This window comes from Coturnix japonica, chromosome 2, assembly GCF_001577835.2.
Source record: "Coturnix japonica isolate 7356 chromosome 2, Coturnix japonica 2.1, whole genome shotgun sequence".
NCBI lineage: Eukaryota > Metazoa > Chordata > Aves > Galliformes > Phasianidae > Coturnix > Coturnix japonica.
The window spans coordinates 68986728-69012914 of record NC_029517.1 but is presented as its reverse complement, the minus strand read 5'-3'; the positions used below and the strand labels follow the sequence as shown (position 1 = coordinate 69012914).

General features: G+C 38.9%; 1 long non-coding RNA gene across 4 annotated transcripts in view; it reads left to right on the top strand.

Annotated features, from left to right (window-relative positions):
- The window catches only part of LOC107309719, a 259412-nt gene that overhangs the window by 119400 nt on the left and 113825 nt on the right, over positions 1–26187 (top strand). Inside the window, exon 1 of one of the 4 annotated variants that reach the window (XR_004306125.1) lies at positions 18957–19399. The exons of the other annotated variants lie outside the window; for them this stretch is intronic. This is a non-coding gene — a long non-coding RNA (uncharacterized LOC107309719). Of the gene's footprint in view, positions 1–18956; positions 19400–26187 lie in introns of those variants that run through there. 4 annotated transcript variants of the gene reach the window in all.

Sequence of the window (26187 nt, the reverse complement as noted above, 5' to 3'; positions counted from 1 at the left end):
GAGTCAGATCATAGGCTTACTGTAGCTGCTTTAACAGAAAACACAGAAGTTTGTTGCTGGGTCTGCCTCTTGCTTTGCAATTGCAAACTTACAGCTTAGCTTACGGACAAAAGCTCTCTCAAATCAACAATCACTTCAAACTTTTGATTGTGCACCTTATGAATCTGTGCTGTGCTCATCAAGCTCTGTTTTCTGAAGCCTTGAATGCCATTACTGAAAAAATGTTATTCTTTTTGAGGTGGCAAAAGCATGAATCAACTTTTTTTTCAAGGCAAAGGCACTCTGAAAACAAGCTGCTCTCATTTTACAGCGAGATAAATTTGCAAACAATGGTTTCAGACAGGTGTGAAATGTTGAATTAGCTTTATGTTCGGGTTGCCGAGGTTTTATCTAAGGGATAGCTTCTGCATCCTGGTTTCTACGAGGTTAAAATTGCTCCTTTTCTTAGCAGTGAAGGGAACTCTAAATAATGATAGAACAGCATTTTATGCTGCCTTTGTTTCTCACAATCTTGTCCTTTTCCAAACTACTGGAATACACACATTGCTGAAGTTGAGTTTCCAAAATAGCCTCTTGTCTTACATTTGGAGAGATGAAGTTTGGCTGGGAGCAAGGAGAAGATAACTATATGCTGTTTCTATGGGAAGTATTTATAGCTGTTTCTGAATGCGACTGCATTCCAATAGTTTAAAAAAGGCATACTGAACAGGATATACAATGTATCTCCTTATTTGAACTAGCTTTGAAAAAACGCCCACCATTCACCTTTTTTAGCCTATTTTCCTGAGGAAACTTGGCTTGAAAGATCATGATCTCTGTGTACACCATGCCTCTCTTTTGCTCCTAACTTCTCAAAAGTTTGAGGAGTTCTAACCAAACTTGAAAGAAGTTCTATGGATGGATGATTCCTATACAGCTTACAAAATAGCGTGGCACATGAAAGTTAAGAGGAGGAGATATATTGTTGATGCCCATGTTGACATAAAGGCAACAGCATAAACAAGTTACTGGACAGTGGGGAATCAACAGAGAAGAATGCTGATACAAGTGTCCCAGACATGGATGAAAATCTGCCTGGAGCATGAATATTGTTAAATGTTGAGAGTTCACTTGTGTTATCCTGAATGATAGGTTACCAACCAGTTTTCAATAGTTCTGCTTCTCACTGAATTTTGTACTGAGAGTTAGTAGCAGAAGTATGTCAACACATCCCATAACCACCTATTTAGTAAATTAACGTTCTTGTGTCTGCATAGCACTGGGAAAAAAAAAAAAGCAAATAGCATTGTGTTTCAAAACATAACTTTAGTCCAGGTTTTCTGAAGAAATCCTTAATGTTTGTCCTCAGAAAAGAGCTCTATAGCTCCCCGAGTGAAAATACAACAGTTATGCCTTTCCAGAATAAGCACACATTAAATGAAGTCAATTTGTCTGGAAAAAATAAAAATTAAATAAAATATATATATATATATATATATATATATATATAGGTGTGTGCAGTCTTATTTTGCTTAGTACAATTCTGTATTGAACATGCAGATATGTCCAGACTGTGATAGTAAGTTTCAGTGACTCAGGGTACTTCTGCTGTGAGTTGATTCTTCCAAGGGAAGTCATCTGCAGCGTTTCAGAAGAAACTGAATGTCACATCTAACCAGTAGATGCAAAGAGCTAGGCTTTTCCTGAAGCATCATTATACTGTAAGCCCAAGGATAAGATTGTGAGAACTGAGAAGTCTGTATGGCAGACAACCCAGTTTTTTGTTTCCTCCTGTGATTTGGCATAGCCAACATAGAGGCATGAGAAGGAGCATTCTGTTCTATCAGTGCTGTAAGTGAAATAATAGAGAATTACTGTACTGCTCATTTGGGCAGTAGGGACTTTAACCACTTCTCTCTGCCTGGCTAAAAATACTGGAAATGTTTACCACACTTTAAGACTTACTAGAACATCAGTGACGTTCTATCACAGCTTTCCCATTTATAACTAAAAAGATAAAGACTTGGTACTGAAATATGAATCTGACAGTGTACAAATCTGCCTCCAGCTGAACCATTTCCATTTCCTTAGATTCCTTTAACATGAAAGTCTTTCCTTCTCTGCACACACAATGGCATCCAATTTTCATCTCACTGGGTGCTGACACTGCATTCCTGTCTGTCTACTGAGTTATTGTCTGGATTAATGTTCATTAATTATGTTGGTTCAATGAGGCTGTACTTGGTAAACAGCTTCTCGAGGACATTAACCATTTTCCTGTGAGTGGTGTTTAGCATCCTGAACATTAAAGTGTAAAATGATGAGTATAATCCTAATCCAACAAATGCTGTTCTTTCACAGGGTATTTTAGGGCAGAGGGGATGGATAAGAGGAAGTAAAGAAAGGGAGGAAGAAACTGTGGAATTGGTTTTCCATTAGTAGCGGGGGCTGCCCATTCATCGTGCTGTATGGCCAATGCTGGCAAGCCCACAATATGTGGTGTTGCTCATGTGCTGATAAAGGCAAGCGTACCACACCAACATTTTCCTGCTGCAGTTCAGAACTCTAAGATATGTTTCTTAATGTTATTCATCTTAATTTGCATAATCAGTTTTTCTGAAAATGATTCAGACATTAAGATGCATCTGAACAGGCCTCTTTCCTGCCTGCAAAGGTAAATCCCTCTGGTGAGCTGAGCATTATAAATTTAAATCCAGGATGTGGGCTTGGTTGATGTACTGTACTTACTGAGACAGGTACAAATGATTAGGAAGAAAAACTTGCTCTAAATCGCTCTGTGCTCCTATACCCAAAGGGTTTTGCTTTAAAGAAGATTACTAATGTTTTAAGACTATCTTAAGGTAATATGTAAGTAATTAAGGAACCAAGAGCAGAGGAAAGTTTTTGAGCACAAACGTTGCTCAACAGTAATCTTTTTAATGAATAAAGGGTCATGAGGATGATGAAAGTTCACAGAAACTGAATTAATTCTTTCTCAAACAGAAGATAATTCTGCAGCTAGCACTTGTCAGTATGAGTATGACATAAAAGTCAACATGACAGTAGAAGTTAACTTAGTAGCAGCTGGAATCCATAGATCTGTATACCTGCAGATAGTTTAAAGGCTGTTAGGGGTATGTTACCTATGCTGATAATGGAGAACTTCTGCCTAGGTCTGGCCTGGTTGACAGTATCCAACCAACTATCAGGGCTCTATTAGCATACAATAATATTTCTCTTTTTTTTTCTGTCTCTGTAAAAAAAAACACAAAACACAACACCCATAAAACAAAAGAACACAACAATTCCATTCTGAATGCTTCACTTTTATTTTTTTTTTCCAAATACATCTCTTTTTAAAGGGAGTTACTGCTGGGAAACTGCAGCTCATGCTCTTTTACAAGAATTAGTACTTCAGTCTGTTTGAAAAAGCTGATTTATTCATTGATCCTGTGCCACCTTCCATGTACTAATTGTCATAACTGTAAAGTGTACTATATAGTAAGCCAGTGCTTTGAGGTGCATTCAAGGATTCCATCTTGTACCTACTTATGTTTGACTCTTCACTGTGCTAAAATCCCTTTGTCAATAGGTAGCCTACAGAAACGTTTTGTCACACAAAGAAGGACTTTCTGAATAGGGCACCTCACCATTCCTTCCTTCATACACAAGTTCTGAGTAAGAAGTTTAGATAGCAAAAAAGCACTCAGCTTCCTCTGAAGAAGAAAGTACTACTTCAGCTAGCAGTCTCCACTTACTTACAGTATTGTTTATATACAGTATGTATGGCAAACAACATCGTATTTGAACTGTGTCCTATGGAACGCTGCACATTGTATTGTGTAACCTTTAATTGTGTTTTGGTTTTAGGAAAAAATACTAACATTTTTCACCTCAAGTGTAAAAGAGATGCTCAGCAGAATGAAAGCTAGCCTGACTTAACTTGTGGATTCATGTTAATTAGGCTTTAAGGAAACATGACAAGTAGGGTCTCAATCCCAGGTAATGCTTCCGAGGTCTGTAAGCCTTTTGGAAGAGAAGCAGCTTCTGGAGAATGGGAGTCTTCTTACCAAAGAGTTGGCACTGGGAAAAGCCCAACTTTGTGAATTAGTCTGAATATATATATATATTTTATTATATATATATATATTGTTTTTATGGACAAAGTTTTGCAGTACCTTTGGTATCCCTGGGATTTTGAAAAGGAAGTGCTCTTGTTCCATAAGCTTACACATCCATTATGCTTCTAACTGAGAGAGTGAAGTCTTATGTTGTTGTGTATTTTCTTAGTTTTCAGTAAAAATTTTTGTTTATTACAGCTCAAAATACCTTCCTTTCACATTCTCATATCTCTTGGGATATTGGTGAATGGAGTGTGTAGAAAAATGACATGACAGTTAAACAGATTTCTTTGTTTAAACCTGGAAGTAATGCTTCAGGTGAAACTTTTAAGTCCCTCTTCAGCAACTTTCCTTTGTAATCAAGTGCCCCCTTAACAGATTGAAGGCTTTTGTTTGTGCATCCCCCGGCATGTTATTTCTACTGACTGCTGATTCACAGTATTAAATGACATATGTGGCCTGTGTAAGTTTTCATTAACAGTAAAATGTGTATGTGTTTTCATGTTAACCACTGAATCTCTCAAGGAGCTGTGAGCTCAATTACTTTTTTTTTATTAAGTTTGTTTTATTGGTAACAAAAGATTAAACTTTTTCTTCAGGGTATCTTTCTTTCTTTAGATTACTTCTTGATATTACTTCTTGATATGTTTTGATTTGTTTTGGTTTGATTAACAAAGTCAGAACATACATCAAAAGGGTTGTGATGGATTACTATCCTGAGAAGCTCAGTGGCAGAAGGAACCTAAGCTACAATTATTTTTCTGCAACTAATGTTCTCAGTTGTCTTCTTTTTTAATTCCACTTGTGAGCTCATCATGACAGGAACTTATTATCCATGTGTTAATCTTCCAAAGAAGTAATGTTTACATAGCTAGGATGTTTCATGGTTTAGGCAAATGATGCTAAGGATCTTTTTGCAGCTATAATTTGACATATGACAAGTCTTCATAGTTTCTGTTTGAAGTGGCGAAAGTTATGTTGCTTTTGTGGGCACATCCCTTAACCCACACACAGTTCTGCCCAAGTAGCAACTTCAGTAACTTCAGTTTCCTTTGCCAATAGCATTCTTTTGTCCAATGTGTGCAAAACAAAGCCATTTATAAACTGAATGTAACCAAACAAAAAATTAGTGAACACCAGTTGCTAATGATGCAGTTGCATAGTTGCAAATTATTCTGCTTACAACCCATTCCACTGATATTCCGCAAGGCAGATCCCATTCAGTCAGACTATCAGGATAAGAGTCTATCTGATGATCTTATCTCCTCAAAACACTGTGGAGGAAAGGTTTAAGTAATGATGAGGCTGGAGGCTTGCTTCCACAGGGATTCCTTTGAGAAGGAAGCATTCATTACTTTTTGCCTTGAATAGAACTTCAGTAATGAACACTAATCTTCAGTAGCTGTGTGAGTGCCTGCACAGGGCAAGCACTGAAAGATAACTGCATCCATGGCTGAAGCAGATGGAACCTTTTACAGCACTGGCTGAGGCAATGTGGGAGCTGGGGGGTAATACTGCTTTCTCAAGTCCTGAACGAAGAAAAGCACTCTTCCTTTGCTTCTGTGGAAGAGGGAGCATTGTGCTCCCTCTCATTCTACACTCCAACTGGCAAAGGGCTGCTTAGCAGTGCAGAAGCTTTGGTTTATTTGACACAGAAGAAGCTTTCTTTCTGTTCATCAATAATGTTTTATCTTAGCTGGGAACGAGAAGTGCTTCACTTATTGAGGCTGTTTGGCAGTAACATAAAGGCATCCAGTGTTTAGCAGGTCCTCTGAATGTACGTTGCTTGGAAAGAAAATTGAGCTGCTTCATGTGTAAACATCTGGCTTAGTCCCTTAATGCACAGATAGCTGCGAAACATTCACTGCATTATGGGCATACTCAAAACTTCATCCTCTGATCTATCTCTTTGCAGAACTCAAATAATTCAAATTCTTGGGAATTGAATTGCTTTTCTTTAGCTATGACACTCAAAGAGTTCCACTGTGCATGTTCCACAAGTTGGGCTTGTACTAAGTTTTGTTCTATTGTTTCTACTTAGTATTGTGTCAGATATTGTTAACGACACTAAGAATGGTGAGTAACATCTCTTCTGATTCCTAGCTCTAGTCCCAAGGTCATTGGAGAATACTTTTTGGCAAGGTCCCAGAAGCATTTACTCTATGTGGGCCATGATCTAAAAGAGCTCAACTTATCATCTAAGCAGAAAAATAGAAATCATGATGAGATGTATAGACATGTGTATTTTGTTTTCATGTGTAGAAAGACAAATCCACATAGTGGTACTGTTTGTTTTTGTCAGCCCAGGCAATAAGATTGTTTGTGCATATGCTACTCTGTACCTTCAAGTACCACACCACATCCTTATTTCTAACTTGCAGAGATATGGAGCTGAGGGATAGATTATTTGTTAAATAAAGAATTGATTGGATGGTCACAGCCAAGAGTTTGTGATCAGTTGTACATGTCCAGGTGGAGGCTGGTGGTGAGTATTGTCCCGTAGGAGCCCATCATGGGACCAGTGCTCTTCAACATCTATCAGCAACATAGACAGTAGGATCAAGTTGTTCTTGTTTGGATTTCCAGCCAAATCTTGCCTGCTATTTTCCAGCTTCTTAAGCCACACTTAAAAATACTCCAAGGCTTTTCTCTTCCTCCTTAGCATAACTGGTATGACATTTTATTTTGGAAAAAACGAGAGATTAAGTGGCATTTCCTTGAATTTGATAGTTCTAAAATAGTAGATGTTTTCTTGGAAGGAACGATAGGATGTTTGACAGAAATTGGTAAATCTAGTGACCTTTGATTAAAGCTCACAGCTGTGTGATAATATAGACAAAGACAACTTTGAAGACAGATTCAGAAGCCAGGAATTTAGAAACCATTTTCAACATTTCAGCCTACACGGATTACTAAATAAAGGATTTCAACAACTGAGGCAATGTTTTTGTTTGTAGAAGTGGGCGCTTAGTACAGTCAAATGATGAATTAAGGACAGCCGGAATATATCAGAATATACTTTCCCACACAGCCAGTACGATTGAGCATTAATACGTTTTCATCCCTTTGTAATTATTTTCTCTTTGCAGCTATTTCCAGATTGTTACCATCTGTAATTGTGACACTTTTACAAGAAAACTGATTTAGTCAATTCAGCTTTTGTGATTTTTATTATTGTTGTCATTGTTTCAAGTCCAGAACCTTCTAACTTGGCTTGATTCTGCAGACCTCTTTTATATTGCACAACCAACAACCAGCTTTTTTATTATTATTATTATTTAGTCAGAAACCTGGCCTTTTTTTTTATTATTATTATTTGTTTGCTCTTATAACTTTTGATAGAGACTCCCTGACAGACAGTGTTCAAGGAAGTGCTCTGTTGACATTTCAGTAAAGAGATGAGCAGTTTTGCAAATTAAAGAGATTGTGGACTATTGGAGGCAGACCTTTAATTGCTGTTTCTGAAAGTTGTACACTGGACAGTGAGAGAAATAGCTTTATTGTAAACATGTATTGTATGAATGAGACAGGCTTCGGGCTGATTAAAATGAATTCTTTCAGGACAAAGGTAGTTTGAGAAACTGTGTCCTTTGAAAATCCAATCCTGTGGTGCCGTTTTCCTCCTGTGAGATACTGAAGTGTGTTTCTCCCATAAAAGTCAAGGGAATTGAATTCCATTAGCACTTTCGGGAGCTCTCGATAGAAATTATCATGGTATGGGAAATATTTTTTGTTTTAAACAACCCAAATCACATCACTCAAAATGGACCTTCTTCAGTTAACTTTGCTGTGCTGTGTTTCACTGAAAACTACAATAGAAACAAATGTTTTGGGGAATAATTTTCAAAATAACTTGAAAATCCTAATTCACAGAAAACAGCAGGGGTTGCATTCTTGTTTAGTGAAGGCTAAAAGAAGACTGCCTCTGCTGAAATAAAAAAGTGATTTTGACAATTGCTTCAAAGTGATGTGGACATTTTAAATGAAATGATGGGAAGGGGTTTTCTGAAAGATGAAAAAAAATTAGTGACAATTCTCCAGTGATGCTGGTTCAGTGACAAAAATGTTGTGGGGACTCTTTTAATGGTAAAAGTGCTGCATGTGTGGGGAGAGAAAAACAACTTTGTGACACAGAGCAGAATTGTGTGATTGCTTTGCTTGCTGATGTGTGGAACATAGTGCCTTTAAATAAATATGCTTACATATCTGATAATAGAATCATGGAATCGCTTGGGTTGGAAGCGGACTTAAAGATCATTCAGTTCCACTTCCCTGCTGTTGCCAGCCATCAGATCAGGCTTCCAGAAGCCCATCCAACCTGGCTTTGAGCGCCTCTAAAGGCGGAGCCATCCACAGCTTCTCTGTACAGTCTGTTTCAGTGCATGTGTTGCCTGGATTTAGATACAGATTGTCCAGTTGTCTTCCAAATCTGTTTAAGCCCCTTCCCAGAGAATTAGCTCACGTGTGATCTCTGGATTGCAGCAAATGCCTGGCTGTTGTGAACTTCTAGATTTCCCCTTGACTTCTTTGTCCTGCTATAGGACACCTAGCATGGGATCTTCAGTGCACAGAAATAACATCAAAGTAAGATTCTCCATCAAATGGAGATCTGCAGTGTGGCAAACAGCTTGCTCTGTTCTGCCTCATAGCTAAGACTGATCTTTGTGCTCTCTGCTGTACCATGGTTTTCTTGCATGGTACTTAACCCTTGCAGGCCAGATCTTGTTGTGCATTCCAGCACTGTACACTCTGCATGGATAAATAAGCCTATCAGGATATTTCTGAATTCTCATTTTCCCTTCAGAGCTTTCCTGTACAAGCTGGTGTCTGTTAGGGGAGGTAATGGTTGATTGACCCTTATTCCAGCAGCAAGGTGTGAGCACCAAAAGCTTTTCAGCCTCTGAAATCAGCAATCTGACAGCTAAAGCAATACAAGATGTTCTCTTACATAAAGTTATGACATAGCAGATGTCATCTGCTATGATGACAGGTAGGTGATGTATTTTATGCATTGCCTATTATGTGTTATCCTTCTGCTAAATAGGCTTCCATGTGGAAGAGTGTGTTATTTTTGTTCTTCTGCACTATCCAAAGTAGTGATTTTACTGGCAGATGAACAGAAGATGCATATGTTTAATCAGACCTTAGATTTGTAGTGGCTGCACATGTGAAAGCCAAGTGTAAAAGCAAATGGTGAAGTAATTTACACAGAAAAACATCCTCAGCAGTTTCAGTGATGAAACAATTTCTGTGTGCTAAAACCCATTAAAAAAAATGAGGAGCATACACGTGTCATGATGAAAAAGGAAACAGGAAGGAAGTGGTCTAGCAAGTAATTTGCTCAGAAACAAGTGAAAGAAAGAGTTGTTCAGCTACCATGAAGCAGCAGGTATCTGGCAAAAAGAGTAGGATTCATGTAAAGTTAGTGGAAGTTGCTGTCTTGTTGACTTCGGAGGGAAGGAAGATCAGCCTCAAGATCAGGCAATTAATGTTGGCACCAAAAATGGTTTGAATGATGAGTCTTCCTGTAAGTGATGAATATGAAATGGCTTGCTAATGATTAATGCATATATCATATTAATAAATCATATTAATTGTTCTCTTCCTCTCCCCCTTGCATTCTGTTTCTCCCTCTGTATAACAAGGATCTGAAAACAGAAAGAGGTCTAAGAAGAGATTATTATTATTGGGTCTAGGTAATATTTAAGGGGATTAAAGCCAAGACCTTACTTTGCCTGTAAAACTATCAGTCTGAATTTGATGGATGTTTGAGAATACTGTTGCCTTTGTATCTTCCATTTGTTATGTGATACTGAGTTATTCACAGTCTTTAATTGTCATTGCTATGGCTATGACTCATACGTTTTGAGGGAGTATGGCATGAGTGTAAATACAAAATACTGAACTTTAAAAAAAATCTAAGAACACAAACACATTTTCCAGATTTTTTTCTGAAACTGGAGAAGGATATAGGCTCACAGAAGAAGCTGTAAGAAGTAAAAAAGGTACATATGGGGAGGTAATGTAAAACATAACGTGATGTGGTTTAGGGCAGTGAGTACTTGGAGTCAGAGCAGAGTGATGAGATTTGAAAGGAGTCTGAAAGTTTGTCATTTCTACCCTTGAAAATGATTCTCTTTTATTAATTGTTATCAAAAAGCCCAAATGACGAGCTGTTGGTTACTTTTCACTAGATTGTTAGAATCTTTACTATTTAAAAGTGAGGAGTGATGCTGATTTTAATCAGAAAACATTCCAGAGTATTGCAGAATATGAACACAGTCTTGCAAGCTGTTCCTTGTGAAATTTCAGGTGAAGTTAATAATACTCACAATATTAAGGGCTGCTAATCTGAGCAGGATATCACAGGATTAAGTTATTCAGTCCACCTGTAACATTCACCTGCTTGTTTTTAGCTTAGTATATGACTCTTCAGTGGCCATTTCCCAATTGCCCCTGAATCGAAGATGTAAAATTTGTTAAATTTTGTATTGAAATTGCATTGAAATGGAATTTGGATTTGAATTTTAAAAAAGAGGGAAGCAGATTTAGAAGGTTTGATTTGGAATGTACTTCTACTGTGTTTTTGACTCGTTTATAGAGTAGAATGTTTTAGAGCAACCTGAAGTCCAGATCACATGGTAGATTTTATTTTTTTCATCTCCTGCATGGAATCCCCAGCAACTGTTAATTAAAACAATAAAGAGTTAAGAAGCATTTTAAGGACGTAGTTAATGGTGAAGCAGACAAAGGTAAGCAAACTTCTAGGCCACACTAAGGGGATCATTAAGAGAAGACCTAGATTTGGAGCTTCAAATGGAAAAATTTCAAAGGCTGTTCAGAATTTTGTGGCTAAACAATGTCTGAACTGTCTGCTCGATGTCCTTCAAGCTCTTATCCCTCACTAGGAGTCTCCTGTTCAAGGACCAGTGACGCCTAATTCTGATTAATCTTTGGCATTTGAGGAAATAGCAACAGAAGATGGCACGAATACATCCTTGCTGGAGTAAAGTCCTATTTTGGTCACAGTAATGAAGCATTATTGCACTTTTTATAACACTCTTTACCCCAGCACCATCTCCATATAACGTGTTAACTACTGAATCGCTTACCTAATATAGTACTCAACACAGGCATGTCCATGTAGCCAAGTTTCTGATAATGTCTTCAGGCTAATGAAGTGGGATTTCTTTTGGTCAGCAATGATAATTATGTCCTCAGCAAACTGATGAGTTTATTGATACTGTGATGAAAACAACCTCTCTGTCATCCAGAATGAGAAATACAGAATTTATGAGAAGAGTTTTTAACCATCCTTTTGTGTGTGTGTGTGTTAACTTGAAGTTAACTTTCAAATTCTCAGAGTTGTTTTAAATTATATCTTATTTATTAATATCTAATTATTTTGTGTTTCATTTTTTTATGTTCTCGTTATTATCAAAATAGACATCGCTTTAAATGTGTTCTGAGCTGAGCACCCTGAATTATTTGTTTTGTATAAATAATACTGTAAAGAACCTACTTTTTGCTGTTTGCAGGTCAAGCACATTTTCTGTGACTGTTACTGTCAGTTTTCAACATTAGGTGCAGCTATTTTAGTCTATGGATTCATGACAGGTTCATTTCAGCAAGGCAGTGTTTGTGATCTACAGTGAATTTTCTAGTTCACATGAAGATTTTTTTCTTTTTTTTAAATTTTTTATTTTTTTAAGAAAAAGAATAGTAGTTAAAATTGGTGAAACCACTGGGAGCTAAAAGGATCTTGCAAATGACCTGACAATTGTCTGCATATAATGAATAATGCAACTTGGTGAATAATAGTAAAGCTAACTTATTAAACGACTTAATACTGAATTGCTTAGTTCACCGTCAGGCCAGCTATACTTAATTTATCCAGCTAGTACAGGATGCAGGCTGGTTCTCCTATTCTTATTTCTCATTTTCTTCTTTTTTTGTGATTGGACTTGATGATGATTAAGGTCTTTTCCAGTCTGAGCAATTCTATGATTCTGTGATTCTTCTCTTTGGTTGTGCGTTGGTCTGACTCCAATTCTCTACAAAGAGATGTAAATGGTGAGAGAGTTTTGCAGTTGTGAAACAAATATGGACAGCCTCCATACTGGGTAGTGTATTTATGCTGCTCTAGAGCAGTAATGGCAGTACAGATTGGCTGCAATTGTCCTAATTTCACAATAATATCCCAGAGCTCATTTAAGTAGAATGGTTTATGTGTAATGTTAATGTAAAAGAATATAAATAAATATTTCAGGTGGTTTTGGTCTATTAGGTACTACTTTGTACTGCCTAAGGAGGTGGTGTAGCACAAGGATGACCCATTAGGTTCTATTTGACCCACCAATTAACACTTGAAGATTTGGAAGAATTTGAAGAGTTCTACTTGGCAACTACCCACAATACTGCAATTTGAGAAAGCTTCTTGACAAGAAAAACGTAAGCAGTGGTTATATGAGAAGTGCCTGTCATGAAAAATCTTTGAGATTTTGGCTTGGTGGTCAGAAGAGAAACCCGTTTCCTTTGAGTTTAGCAACTCTGTCATGAATTATCTCAGTTTGTTTAACACAGTTTTCAAAGGTGTGTTTTTTGTTAAGACTGTGTATGTAAGTGCTACAATTTTCGTGACAGCTTGGATAACAAGTGATGAACACAGTGAATAAGCTGCACCAAAGAGGGCCAGGAATTATCTGTTCTAGTAATGTCATTTCATTTTCATACTGCATTACTTGGCACTACAACTTTGTAACATTTTATAGCTTGTTTTTTCTCTCCACCTTTCCTCTCCAAACCCCACCCACTCCCACCCTCCAAAAAAAGAAAAAGGGTCAGGTTGCCTTCTGATGCTTGCACTTCTGTTGCATTTCTGTATTCCTCTTGGTACAGTCTAAAGGAATAAGAGGACTCAAGTTTGGGATTTATGATCAAGTTACAAGGTTTCTCAAGTTTGTTTCTTGACAAGGCATCATCTTTTGGCTATTTGCAAAAGGTCTGCCTTTTCTAAGGAAAAAAAAAAAAAAAGAAGAAAAAATTGTCATTTCTTGGCAAGTTATTTGTTTTCCAGTGAAAGCTGTTGCATTTACTGTAAATGACCATTCAGAACTTTGAGCACAGCAAGAATAATGTGTCTGTTTGGCTAGAAGACGTGAGCTTAGGGATTATCTACCTCTTCTTGTACAAAGAGATCTGTTAACAAGCCAGCACATTACTCAGATGCTGGCAGCAGATAAGCTGCAATTTAGAATGATGTCTAACTTATCAAACTGATGGATATTTTTTAATATACTAGGTAACCACACCTTATTGTAAATAAAAGTCTGTTTTACTGGGTTCTGAAGGCTTAGTTCTTTAAATACAGACTGTTCTAAAATTATGACAACCACAATGTTTTCCTTAGACACAAATTAAAATCTCTTGCAGGGTCCCTGTGTTATTGCTAAAAAAACCGCTATTTGTAGAAAGGAAAAACTCTGGTTTTTTGTTTTAACATTAGTGAACTAAAATATAATTGTTTTTTCTTGCAAATGGATGAAGTTTGGAGGTCAGGCTTTTAACACAATAAAGTATGGTCTTAGCTTAACTTCACTATTTCTTTTATTGCATGTGTGTTGGGTGTAGGGATTGTCTCAGAAAACTGAAGAGACTTTCCATAGTTCAACTGATTTTTCTCCTCTTTATTTTTGTTTGCTTGTATGAAGGGTGAAACTTCACTGGAAATTTATGCTTTTACATTCCAGGTCTCATCTGTTCATTCTGAGCTGTTCTGAAGCCTCTGTAAGAGTTTAACAAGCTGCTTGAATAACTGCAATTGTTTATTTAGGCAAATCACAGAGCACTAGTAGCTTGTACAGCTTGGTATATATTTCAGAAGTAGGCTCTTCACTTGATTCATATCCACAGTTGCACATCAGCATAACTCTTCTGTGTGGCTGTCCCTGGTGATTGGGAGAATGATGGAAGAGAAGTCTGTAGGAATTATAACTGTTGTCTTTTGGAATTTGGGGAAAAATTGTGTTAATTTGAGTGAGCTTTCCTCATTTTTGCTGTTTTTAATAATAAGTATCATATTGCACATACACTGCTTAGCTCAGCGGCACGTGCATGCCTGCATTTAGAATGTAGGATATGAGAAGATTTTCCTTTTGTTGGGAATCGTGTTAGGGGCAGAAGGGTCTTGGAAGGTCCTCACAAAAGCTAATGGTCTTTGACCACAGTTCTTCTGCTCCAGTTCTGAATATGGCCATATGTAGAGATTTAGCTGAGTGTGTTTTCAATTACGTCTTTATCAATAAAGTAATGGGATCAAATACACTCTTGGCAAGTTTGCTGATGACACCAAGCAGAGTGTTGTCATTGATATGACAGAAGAAATGCCATCCAGAGGGACAAGGACAGGCTTGAAAGGTGGATCCAAGGGAACTTAATGAAGTTCAACAAGGCCATTTGTCAGATGTTGCACTTGGATCAAGGTAATCCCAGTTGTGTCTGAACTGGGAGAACTCACTGAGAGGAGGCCTGTGGAGAAGGACTTGGTGATTCTGGTTAATGAAAAGCTTGATATGAGCCAGCAGTGAGTGCTTACAGCCCAGAAAGCCAACAGTATCCTAGAGCTGCATGAAAAGAGGGGTGGCCAGTAGAGCAAGAGACATGAATTGTCCCTGTCTGCTCTGCCCTAGTGAGACCTCCTTGCCTGGAGCCCCCAGAGCAAGAAAGATGTAGAGCAGTCAGAGTGAGTCCAGAGGAGGGCCACAAAGATGATCAGAGGGCTGGAGCAGCTGTCCTGTGAAGAAAAGCTGAGGAACCTGGGCTTGTTCATCATGGAGAAGAGGAGGCTCCAAGGAGACCTCACAGGTGGGAGACCAGTGTTTTACATTATCTGATAGTGACTGGACAAGGAGAAATAGTTTCAAACCAAGAGAGGAGAGTTAGATTAAATATTAGGGGGAATTTTTTTTTCAGTCAGAAAATGGTGAAACACTGGAGCAGATGCTCAGAGACATTGTAGGTGCTCCATCCCCGGAGGTGTTCAAGGGTGGGTTGGATGGAGCCCTGGGCAGCCTTGTCTAGTGGTTGGCTACCCTACCCACAGCAAGGGGTTTGGAACTTGGTGGTTTCTGAGGTCCAGTCCAACCCAAGCTGTTACATAATTCTGTGTGATACAGAACTGAAAATGACTGAGGTAAATGTTCTTTTTTAGGTAAGATACTGATTGAGGTTGTGATCCAGACAAGGTGAAGAGAAGTAGCTCCTGAAATTGCAAAGTCACTTTACTGTTACTGAGTGTTCTGCAGCTTTTCCTTCACTATTTCATCCTTGGGAAAATAAAGACAGTAAATGTTTCCTTAACCAATAACAGAAGTTCCTCTTCTCCTGCCTCTGTGCTGTAGGTACCATGACAGCATTACAGAGACCCTGTCCCCCAAGAAAGTGATTTAACATCTGTGACAGCTGGCGGAGAGAGTCCAGACTTCCACTGGCTGTTCAGATGACTCTTCTGGTTGGAGAACCTCCACACACAGCCAAAACAGTCCTCTTTTGTCTGAGCTGAAGTTCTATTCTCTTCAAATAAGACTGTTCTCTGACTGCTACATGATCACTGTTTTTTTGGCATTTCTGGATGTTTTTATGATGCTCTTTTTAATGTCCTGCATATTTTTTCATTTTAGGACAGTGTTCAAGAAATTGCCCATAAATGCCACTTCAGCTGGGGTGAATGTTGCCTTTTATCACTGCATTGCTAAAGGCATTTCTGTTGTTTTCCCAGACCACTGCTTTGGTTCGTTGAAGTTGAAATGAATTTCACAGTGGGTTAATGTGTTCCTGCTTGTTTGTGTGGTGATTGCAGCTCCAAGACAAACCTCTAGCAGGCAACAAAACACAGACGTTTTATAACAGAAGCACATAAGGATCTGCACAGTTTGAGAGGAAAAAATTTGAGACAGAGAGAGTCAAGATGTAAAAGGGGAAAAAACTATGAAAGCGTCTGATGAAATGCAGTGTCTTTGGGAATGGGATAAAGGTTTATTTTCCCTTGTAATGACCTACAATTTTTTCACTGTGCAGCTTCTTATTACATGGGAAATGCCTCCGTATTTCAGGGTGCTCTGACAAAGAGCATGCAGCCCTCAGTGGGTTTGGCAGGGATGTTCAGCCAGGGAGCCTTGGGGAAGGGCAGGACGGGAGGCAGTTCACAGCCATATTGTTCCAACAACAGCATCTACTTTGGTTCTTCTAGTTTCATCTTTTTGCTAGATTACTACACAAAGGGGGAAAAGAGACAGCGTTTGTCTCATCTGACCCACCTCTGACAGAGGCTTATGTTGGTAGCACAGAAGAATCAATCTCTTTACTTCCTTGTGGGAGCCTGTCAGTGAGATTACCCCAGTGAGATTAGGAGCTGCAAGACCAGGCCCTGACAATTTCGGTCCTTGTTGAAGTTGTTAAGGTTGAACCCAAGGGCCTCTGAGATTTTTTTTACAAGCTTCTGTATAAAAAGCCTCACCACTAAAATCCTCTTTGTTTTTTAAACTGGCTTGAGCAGATACTTTAATTAAAAACTACCAGTGGCAGTACGTAGCTGGGCACTGGAAAGCCTTTCTCTGTGGCAGTTTCTCAGCACAAATACTTCTGTGTGGCTGTGGTCACATGTTTGATTGACTTGGTTCCCAAGCTGATGTTCACAGTGCTGTATTCATCTTGTTCAGATGACTGTGACATGCGGCTTGAATGCACTGATGCTGACAGTGAATATGAGGAGAACCAGGCGGCTGACAGCCTCTCTATTTTTTTCAGGGCTGATGTAAGATGATCTGTCACATGATGCTAGGCCATAACGTGTCATTTATTTAGCTACAGCTGTAATGTGGGTAAAATGAGCAGAAGTGAGATAGAAGTGACAAGAAGCAAAAGACGTAGGAGGGAAGACTGTGCTCACCTCCTCTCACAAAACTGCAGAAGCATATATATCTTAAGAAATGCAATATTGACCCCACATTTCAGGTCTACCTGCTGTTTCTACAGGTAGGGACAACACTGGCAGATCATCTGTGCCTCTGTTGTTCACAGTAAAGTGTTTACTCAGGGCTGCTTCATGTAGTGTTGGAAGGGCTTTGGAGCTGATCCTGTGCCACACCTGTTATGGATATGAAGGTAGCCTTTCTCATAGTAGCTGGGAGTGTGCAAGTAATAACAGCCAGAGTCTCAGAAGACTGAAAACAAATACAGCTTTATCTTGGACTGAATTGCCAAACCTTCAAGCTGGGTGCAGAGGAAAGTAAGCCCCCCCCCCACCTCCCAACCCTCCCTGTGGGTATATACAATGCTGTCAAACTATAGCACCTAAAGCAGGTTAAGGGACCTTTTCGGGCAGAACACTAGTAGATGATACACACTATCCTTGCTGATCAGCCAGCTTGTGATATTTATACAGTTTGACTTGCACCATTCCTTGTTTGGTTGGTTTTCCCTGTGACTTAGAAGCAATATAGCCTTGGAGCATTGGGTTGTTCAGAGCTGTGAAAGGGAAATGCAGCTACATCATTAGGGCAGTATTCGGAAGTTCAGTCTTCCACTTGCCTTCTGCTTTTTTCCCTAACTGTTCCCACATGACTCCAAAATCAGAAGTTGGATGCAGCATTCAAAGGAAACTTTTCTTAAAGCATCTTAAAAGCCTTGCTTGACTGTACATTATGTTGCTGTGCTTGACTTGGATTAAAAAGAAAGCCCCATGATGTATGTGGTATTTCTGTGACAAATGTTACATTTTTCTTGCTATCATATACTTCTGTTGAGATGACTGGGGCACCACACTTGACAATGATGAATTATTTACAGCAGATCAACAGCCATTTATCCTGTGGTACCATCTGCCATAAAGATCATGTTTTGTCTTAGCGGTTTCCTTCCTTTATTATTCTCTGAAACAATATTTGAAGATATGGAAGCAGTGAGGAATGGACAACCACCTCTGGGCCAAGGTTTCAGTGGTGTGTTCAAATTCTGCTGGACAACAGAGTTAAAGGTTAAATGCTCTTGGCATTTGATGGGAAAGGCTGTAACAAAAGTGGAGTAAATGATAGAAACTTAGCATGAGTTTTAACTGTTTAGGATGTTTCCCATGTGCATCCTTTGCTGGTCTCCTTGGTATAAGGGTCATGTTGTGGGCAAGGAGGAGGTGTGATTGGAGCAGAACTGGCAGATGGTCCCTTGAAGGTCGTTTCTTGTTGCTATCTCCTGTAGTGATGCCATATGCTGTGTAAGGGGATGTTTCCTTCCTCTTCATGGAGTGTAAACTCATCAAAACAGTAAGTGCAGCATACCATCAACTTTCAGTTCTTGAAGTTTCTGATTATGTCTGTGGCTTTAAGACTTTGTTGTGGGTTGTTTTTTTTTTTTAGTAAGTTGTCAAACAGTATATAAAATAAGTGTGTTTGAAAACAGATTAAACCTCATCTCTCCAGGGTGGTACACAAAGGTTTTCTCTTTGATGACGTAGCTTTTGTCTCCTGAAAGTCTGTTTGTAAGTGTATTTGTTTGCTGGTATTTTTTTGTTTTGTTTTGTTTTAATTTCCTAAGATCTTTCTAATCTGTGAACACCCAGAGTATGAACAGTACCCCATATGAAATTTGGATGAACTGAATGCCACCACTACTCCTCTTAGCTGCTGTTAATGGAAATTATTTCCAACAGAAAATACCTGAAACAAATTGCCACAACAATTAGAGGGTGAGCAATGTATCAGACAGAAGTTGGCTGTTTCTCAAGTGCAGTTAGTGCTTCTGAGCTGCTTGTGGAAATTTCACTTTCTGAGTCTCATTAAAAGCCCATGAAAACAATTGTTTTTCTATATAATATGTGAATATTCAGAAAGATTTTTTTCCTTTCTTTTTGTTGTTGTTGATTGTGATTGATAACATTAAGAGAAGAAAATATTATCCTGAAAGTATAAATGAGGGTGTAAATGCTGGCATATTTTCTCAGGCAAAGTTGCCATTAAAATCTGGCTGAAGCAGTAGAGCAGCAGTTGTTTAGCCATTAGAATGATATGAGTGTTTGAAAGAGCTCTGACTAGCTTAGTATTATGCCACCTTAAGCCACTGGCATTGGTGTTTAAGAACTATAGCTGACAGGCAGACAGTTGGGCTGGATGATCTTGCAGGTCTTTTCCAACCTTCATGATTCTATTATTCTATTCTCCCATCAGTTCTGGCTATGATCTTATTATCCTACATGATAACTGTCACCCTGACCTTGACAGATCATTGGAGAAAGGAAAAGTTTTTATGAGGTGAGTCTACTCATTTTCCCAGGGCTTAGACTGGTACAGTTTTCCTTTTTTTTCAATTGTCTCTTCTGCTGTTTAGGTTTTATTGCCATACCTCTGTCAGCCTGTTTATGATTTGCTATTGAAACTACACTTTGAATGATATATTTCATGGTCTGTGTAGCCAAGCTGGGGGTTTTCTGATTGCAAGGACTGCGCATCAAGTTAATGTATCAGCTGTAAAGTGATTTTTGGTGCTACTGTCTGAAGTTTTTAATTCTTACCTGTGGGTCACAAGTGAATACCAGCAGTGTGTACAACCATGTAGTTTGTCTCAAAATGTTTATAATTAACTTACATTTTGATATATTTTGATATATCGATGCATATTGTCGCATATTGCCTCATTATTTTGCTTCATTACTAACAGTTACTTTGTTAAATATCTACTTTCTTTTTTGTAGGCTGTGTGTATTTAAGAAACTACACAGTTTCCATAGACTTTTTCACAATTATTCATAGTTTGGAAAGGAAGTAGTTCTGAAAGAGAAAGAAAAGGTTAATAAGACATTTTTGCAGGAAAAAAGATGAAACTGATAATTTGATGCTGTCAACATAATGGTTAGATTTCAGGATGCAAAAAACCTAGCTTATACTTGCAGTGAATTCAGTACTGTAGTGCTGAGCTTATATAGCAAGTCCACATAGTATTAGTATTACATAGCATTTTGTATTGTATACAAAAGATACACTTTAAAACTTCATTTTCACATTTCTGTTAACCCAAGTGAGCCCTTACTTTGTCTTTTATGAATGTAGACAGTGAAAGGTTTGCAGATCTAACTGTGTACATTAAACACGAGTTTAATTCAGTTCAATTACTATTTTGTACGGGCTGATGTTGAAATCTAATACTTTGTTGTACAGACTTTATATATCACAGTATCACAGTCTGGTGCGGGTTGGAAGGGACCTTAGAGATCATCGAGTCCAACCCCCAGGATTCGAGCCTCCTGTGTAGCAGAGCGGCACTTCTACCACTTGCGCCACAGGGGGGATTCGAACTCAGGTCTCTGGTGTTGCAAGCGGCATTCCTACCACTGCGCCACCAGAGTGTCAGAGGAAGGATCAGCAAGATTGCATCTAAAAAACATAAGTAATGTTCAATTATGGAGTAGAGTCAAGGGTTGAAGACACGTTGTTGAACCTTTCTTATATTTCATTAAGTTAGTACTTGTTGGAAGCAGCTCCTGTGTTTAGTTTGGCTGGGAACTAATAAGCAGTAGAATAGGCATGGAATAGGTTGGCAATGGAGAAAGAGATTAGAGTGATGCAGAACACCCAGTAACAAAACCCCATCTGGAAGACAGGTGCCGAGAGCTGGGCAGATGCAATTGAACTGCGGTAGAAACACCGCTTCCCTGTTGCCTCAGTGCAAAAAGGCCACTGGCAGATTCTGCTCCACATCCCCATCTTACAGTCACTTCCTTCATGAAGTGAAGGTCTTTCTGGTAACAGGAGTGTAGAGTGTATGACAATGTAATGTGACATTTGGAAAGGTTACAGCAAGTTTTGAATCATGTATGAAATGAAAAATCCCTGCCTGGTGCAGAGGGAGTGTGTACAGCACTGGATGATACCCTGCCAACGATTCTAACAAGGGGCTCCTTCACAGATTTTCCACCTCAATCAGCAGCACAGTTGACATCCCTTGAGCGAAATCTCTCCTTTGCTGTTTTTTTTTTGTTTGTTTATTCGATTGGCTGGTTGGGTTTTTGTTTGTTTTGTTTTGGTTTGTTTGTTTTGTATGAGCAAAGAAAAATCCTTCCATTTTATAACTTACTGCCTAAAATACACAATAATCTTTCTCTGCTTCCAATTGTGAGTTTTTCTCTGTATGCATCCTCTGTCTGTAATTCATTTGGGATCTTTCAGGCATTTTTTGTGCTAAATTTATTGAACACATTGGGACAATGGAAAAGACAAATCTCGATCAGTGATCTCATCAGTGGTGTGTAACATTTACTGGTCAAGTCTGATGCAAAAACTAGAGAGGAGGTAAATAACAGATCAGGTAAAAAGCAATTACCTAGTTTAATCTTTCCACTGTGAAAAAAGAGCGTGTTTTACTACAGCCAAACTCTACCTAGTATGTATCTGAACACAGGATGGAGTACATCACATTTGGAAAGTAGCAACTTGTAGAAGGACTTAGGAATTATCTGTTATACCACCTTTAACTTGAATTTTTTCTTCTGTGTTATGACAAAAAAACCCAAGAACAACATCAACAAGAACACAGCAGAAAAAAAACAACACTATTTCAAAGTTTCCTCCTAGGATAGAGTGTCCTGATCTGCTCAAGGTGGATTCCAACATAAGTTACAGACTGGAAAACAAGCACTGAGATGAGGGGCTGAAGGAATTCAAAGCATTCAGTTAATTCAGGAACAGACTGAGAGGCTTCTCACCTGGCTGACAGAAGGCATCTGAATCAGTCTTGAAAGAAGAAGCTGCTTCCTGGTTGCGAATGCCTATGTTCAGTGCTGTTGAACATCAGAGTTGCATCTTTAGGGTGGAGGCAGAGAGTTGTGACCTCTTGATGAGCCTGTGGCCCTGTGTAGCCAGTCTTGCTCATCCCTCTCTTTTAGGCAATGGTAGGCATTGGGCTGAGAAAACTACAGCCAGGGACTGCATGTGAAGACAAATAACAGATGTGAATGTTATTGCTCAGATTTTCAATGAGTTGTCTGAGGAAGACCAGGGCATGTTTCTTTTCATCCCCTTCCTTGCCCAGTCAGCAAAGAATTCTGGATGCACTTCTTTTTGTTGTTATTAATTGCTTTCCTCTGCAGCATCAGAGTGGCCACAGCAGGAGATCTCTTCGTTGGTGGTATAGAGGGTGATTAAATATTGCCTTAGTAGGGCTAGCAGAGAATTTTCCCTGGATCAAGTTGGCAGGCTTTGTGGATCTTTCACCTCATATAGCATGAGGTGTGGTTCATCTGCTAGGATCATTTATGTACATCTCACATGATTAATTCTTTGCCATTGCAGGGCTTCCTCTAGTCTTGCCAATTCTGTGTCTGTGACATGGGAGAGTTCTGCCCTCACTAAAGTCTTTGGGCATCAAATAGGATATTTTGCTTCAATTTAATGATCTGCAAATACACAGTAGGTGCACCTGATATCCTTTCTGGCCATAATTTTTAAGGAATTATATATGTATGCAGTGTCTGAATGTTAAGGCTGAGGTGGTTATTTAGAAAAGGATGATCATCTGATCTGAAAAATGGCCTGAGTCCTTCAGAGGACTTGCCTTGGCAGTCTGAGAGAAGCTCTGTCTCTACTGAGCACAAGCTCAGCTTTCTTTAGAGTAATTGTAGGGCTCAAACAGAAATACCGTTCATACATTTCTATATGTAAAAACATGCAGTTCTGTAGGTTGATCTCAGAAAGGAACCTGTGCTGTTAGGAAGGACATCCCCTTTGATTCACTTTCTGTCTCTGCACAGAAACAGCCAATGTGGGGGGGAAAAAAAAAAGAAAAAGAAGTCATTTAGAATATTCTTTTTGCAGTATCCAGGTAGCAAATGAATTAATGTCTTGCTGTGTATCATTGCTATGAAAGCATCATTTCTACAGTGACTTTCACCGTAAAGGCATTCACAGGTGTGCAAAGACAATATGTGCATGAAACACTAAGTTGAAGTTCTACTATTTATAGAATAACGTATAGCAGCAGAATAGAAACGGACATCATATAAGAAGCAGTGTTTGATAATTGTCTTTCATTTCCCAATCAAAGAGAGAGAGGTTTGTATTTTTCATGAAATGGCCTTTGCAGGAATGCTATAAGCAATAAGCTGTGTGCATATCAAGAGAAAACATGGCACTTGCGCATGTTTGGCTTCATCCCGTAAAGCAGAAAACAGAGGCAATTGTATGACTTCATACAAATGCTATCTGTTGGTCTGCATCTTCCTTCCTTGCAACCCAAACTAAAAAACTTTAAAGTAAAAATAATTGAAAAACAGAGTAAAGTATTTCTATGCTGAGTTGTCCTTAAAAATTCGAATGAGTCATTTAGATAACATTCACAATACCAGCAGCTCCAGGGCACTTTAGAGAATACATTTCAGCGCAGAGACATTTGAAACAAAAATTGTAATGTTCTAAATGGAATTAGATGAGCGAAACCATGTCATACAGAGATGAAATATAAATAAGTGCTTTAGGCCCACTCCATGAAAAATGTATGTGTTTTTTTAAGAGCATTTTTCTTCTGCGATGGTTTCATTTCTGTGGAAACCACTGGTTGGTGTTTTGTGGTGTTTTTTTTCTCCTCTTAGTGCATTCTCCTAGAATGTGCTTCTGCCACTCAGTAAACCCTTTTTTTCCACTAAATGTCTGTCTCTGTATTAAGCCCCCAAGGAACTGTACAAGCCAAAGGCAGATGGAAACAATAGGCATTCCGTGTTCAAACGTACAACCTACAGAAAGTTCATTTGTCAAAAGTCTGAGGAACATTTCCAAGGCGGCTGCTTCATAAGCAGCATCCACATGGGGCAGATCTGACTAGTGTTACTGCTTTTCATGCCCATATTCCATAAGAATTTAATGCGATGTTTACTCCTCAATTAATAGTTAAAGCAACATTTACAGAAACTTGTTCCGAATCCCAGTCCCAGTTTTTCTCTCCTTCCCCTCCCACCCTACTTCTTAAATCTCTTCACCTTTTAGACATCCCAACTACTTCCTTGCTTTTTATAGAAGTCATATTCTAGCCTCTCTAATAAGACCAAAGCACTCTCAGAGTTTTTTGAGCTCTGTTTTTGTACCTCTTGGAGATTTGCTTCTTCACAGGTAAGCATGCAAACTCTACCACAATGCCAGTCTTTGAGATATCAATCGTTAATACCATTGAGATATAAATCATTAATACCAATAAAGGAGTGCTGAAAGTTAATCTAACCCTCTGACTCATGCTTGAAAGATGAAATTCACTCTGGTTGGTACTGTCCAGTAGACACTACACCAGCTTTTTAAAGCTCTTATTACTTACAGTTGATGTTTCCCTTCATTCCTTGAGTTTGTATTAATGAAATATTTTCAGCGTGACTAAGATGCTGATTTGGGGTAGCTGTGAAATCACCTTGACTTCCATGGACTTGAACACCTTCACAAGATTACTGGCTAGGAAAACAGGGAAGACTTTGTCAATATCTGGATGCTTCAGGAGTGTTTTGGATCTTGTTGAAGTGCAATACAGCACTGACACCAGCAGAGTTAGAATGCTATAAGCCACCTACTCACAGGTCATGTGAACATATGTTCTTCTATCAGGCTATGCGTATGCATATTCTACCCCCAAATCCTTTGAACATATGGACTGACATCACAGGCAGCTGATTCAGAGTGCTCTCATAGTACAAATGGAAGCAGCTAGCTTCTGGATTAGGCCAAACGCAATTCACCTAGGGCACCCAAATCTTGTACTTGCTGCTTAGATTCCCTGTTAGAAGTTTCTGGTACCAAAAATGATGATTAAATGGTGTCATTAGAAAATAAGCTCCTATTCCACATGCTTTAATCACCCACAAATGCAAGATTCCGTTTTTATATGTGGTTAATCAATGACCATATGTCAGCCTTCAAAGGTATAAAATGTTGGAAGGCAATGTGAAACCACAGGTATATAATGTACATTTCTGTGCAAAATCTGCAAAAAGAAAGTATAGCCAACTCTTAGCCTCTGGACTGGACTTCAAAACCACCATTTGTTCATAATTGATGTGGAAGAGTTGAAAACTACTTCAAAGGAGTGAAAACTACCAAATTGTATTATATCACGTGACTAGAGAACTTCATCATTTCCTGCTGAATGAAATAAAACACATATGAACAAGCCATGTCCTGGTTGGCACAGTCTGAACTTGGATCTCTCCCTTACCTGAGCTGCATAGAGATGTAAGAGTGGGAGTGGAAATGAGGCCAACTGCTTGTTGGCAGCCTTGAGTAAAAGTTCTCCAGTGGCTTAGGCTTTGATGTCACCAATATTGTTTTATCCATTACAACTGTGGCAACTGTTACCTTTGCAAGGCTTGACCAATGTCAGGAGAGAAACTGCAGTCAGAGCCTCTTGTATGGCTGAGCAGGAGCACAGAGTAGATCTGATGTTAAAATGTATCGAGGCCACCTCACGGCAGGTACTAAGTGTGTTTCTGGAAGGCTAACGACAGCAGTTTTTCATCTCCTAGTCTGGGGGCCCAGAAGCTCCAGCTACAAGATGCAACACAATCGAGGGTGTACCATTGCCCCCTGGCGGCCAGTCCAACGGAGGCTAAAGCAACAGCTGTTCACTGATGCAGGTGTGTGGTTTGATTAAGAGGAGGTACTAGAGGAAGCAGAGTTAAAATGGGCAAATATTGATCGGGGGCCTTATTTCATATGAACTTTTGTCTTCTGTTGCTTTCATTTATTATGGAAGTTGTAAACCAAAACCAATAGGCCAATGTCTGCTATCAGTTATCCCTGTGCAAATCCAGAGATGTCTACTGGAGCCAGCCTCATCACAGAAAGCTGGAAGGTGGCTCAAAGGAGAAGTGAGAGCCTTAAAATTGCCTGACCATTAATCTGTGGTAAAATAATGACTTTGTCCTTGCAGCACTTGGGAAGCTTCGTAGAGCACGTGCAAGGAAAGAAATTATTCGTGAAAACCTGACTGCATTCAGTACATCATGGTCGCAAAGGCCAAAATGCCAGTGGGCTGCAGCGAGAAACTTTTCCTATAATAGCCCCCATTTACGTAA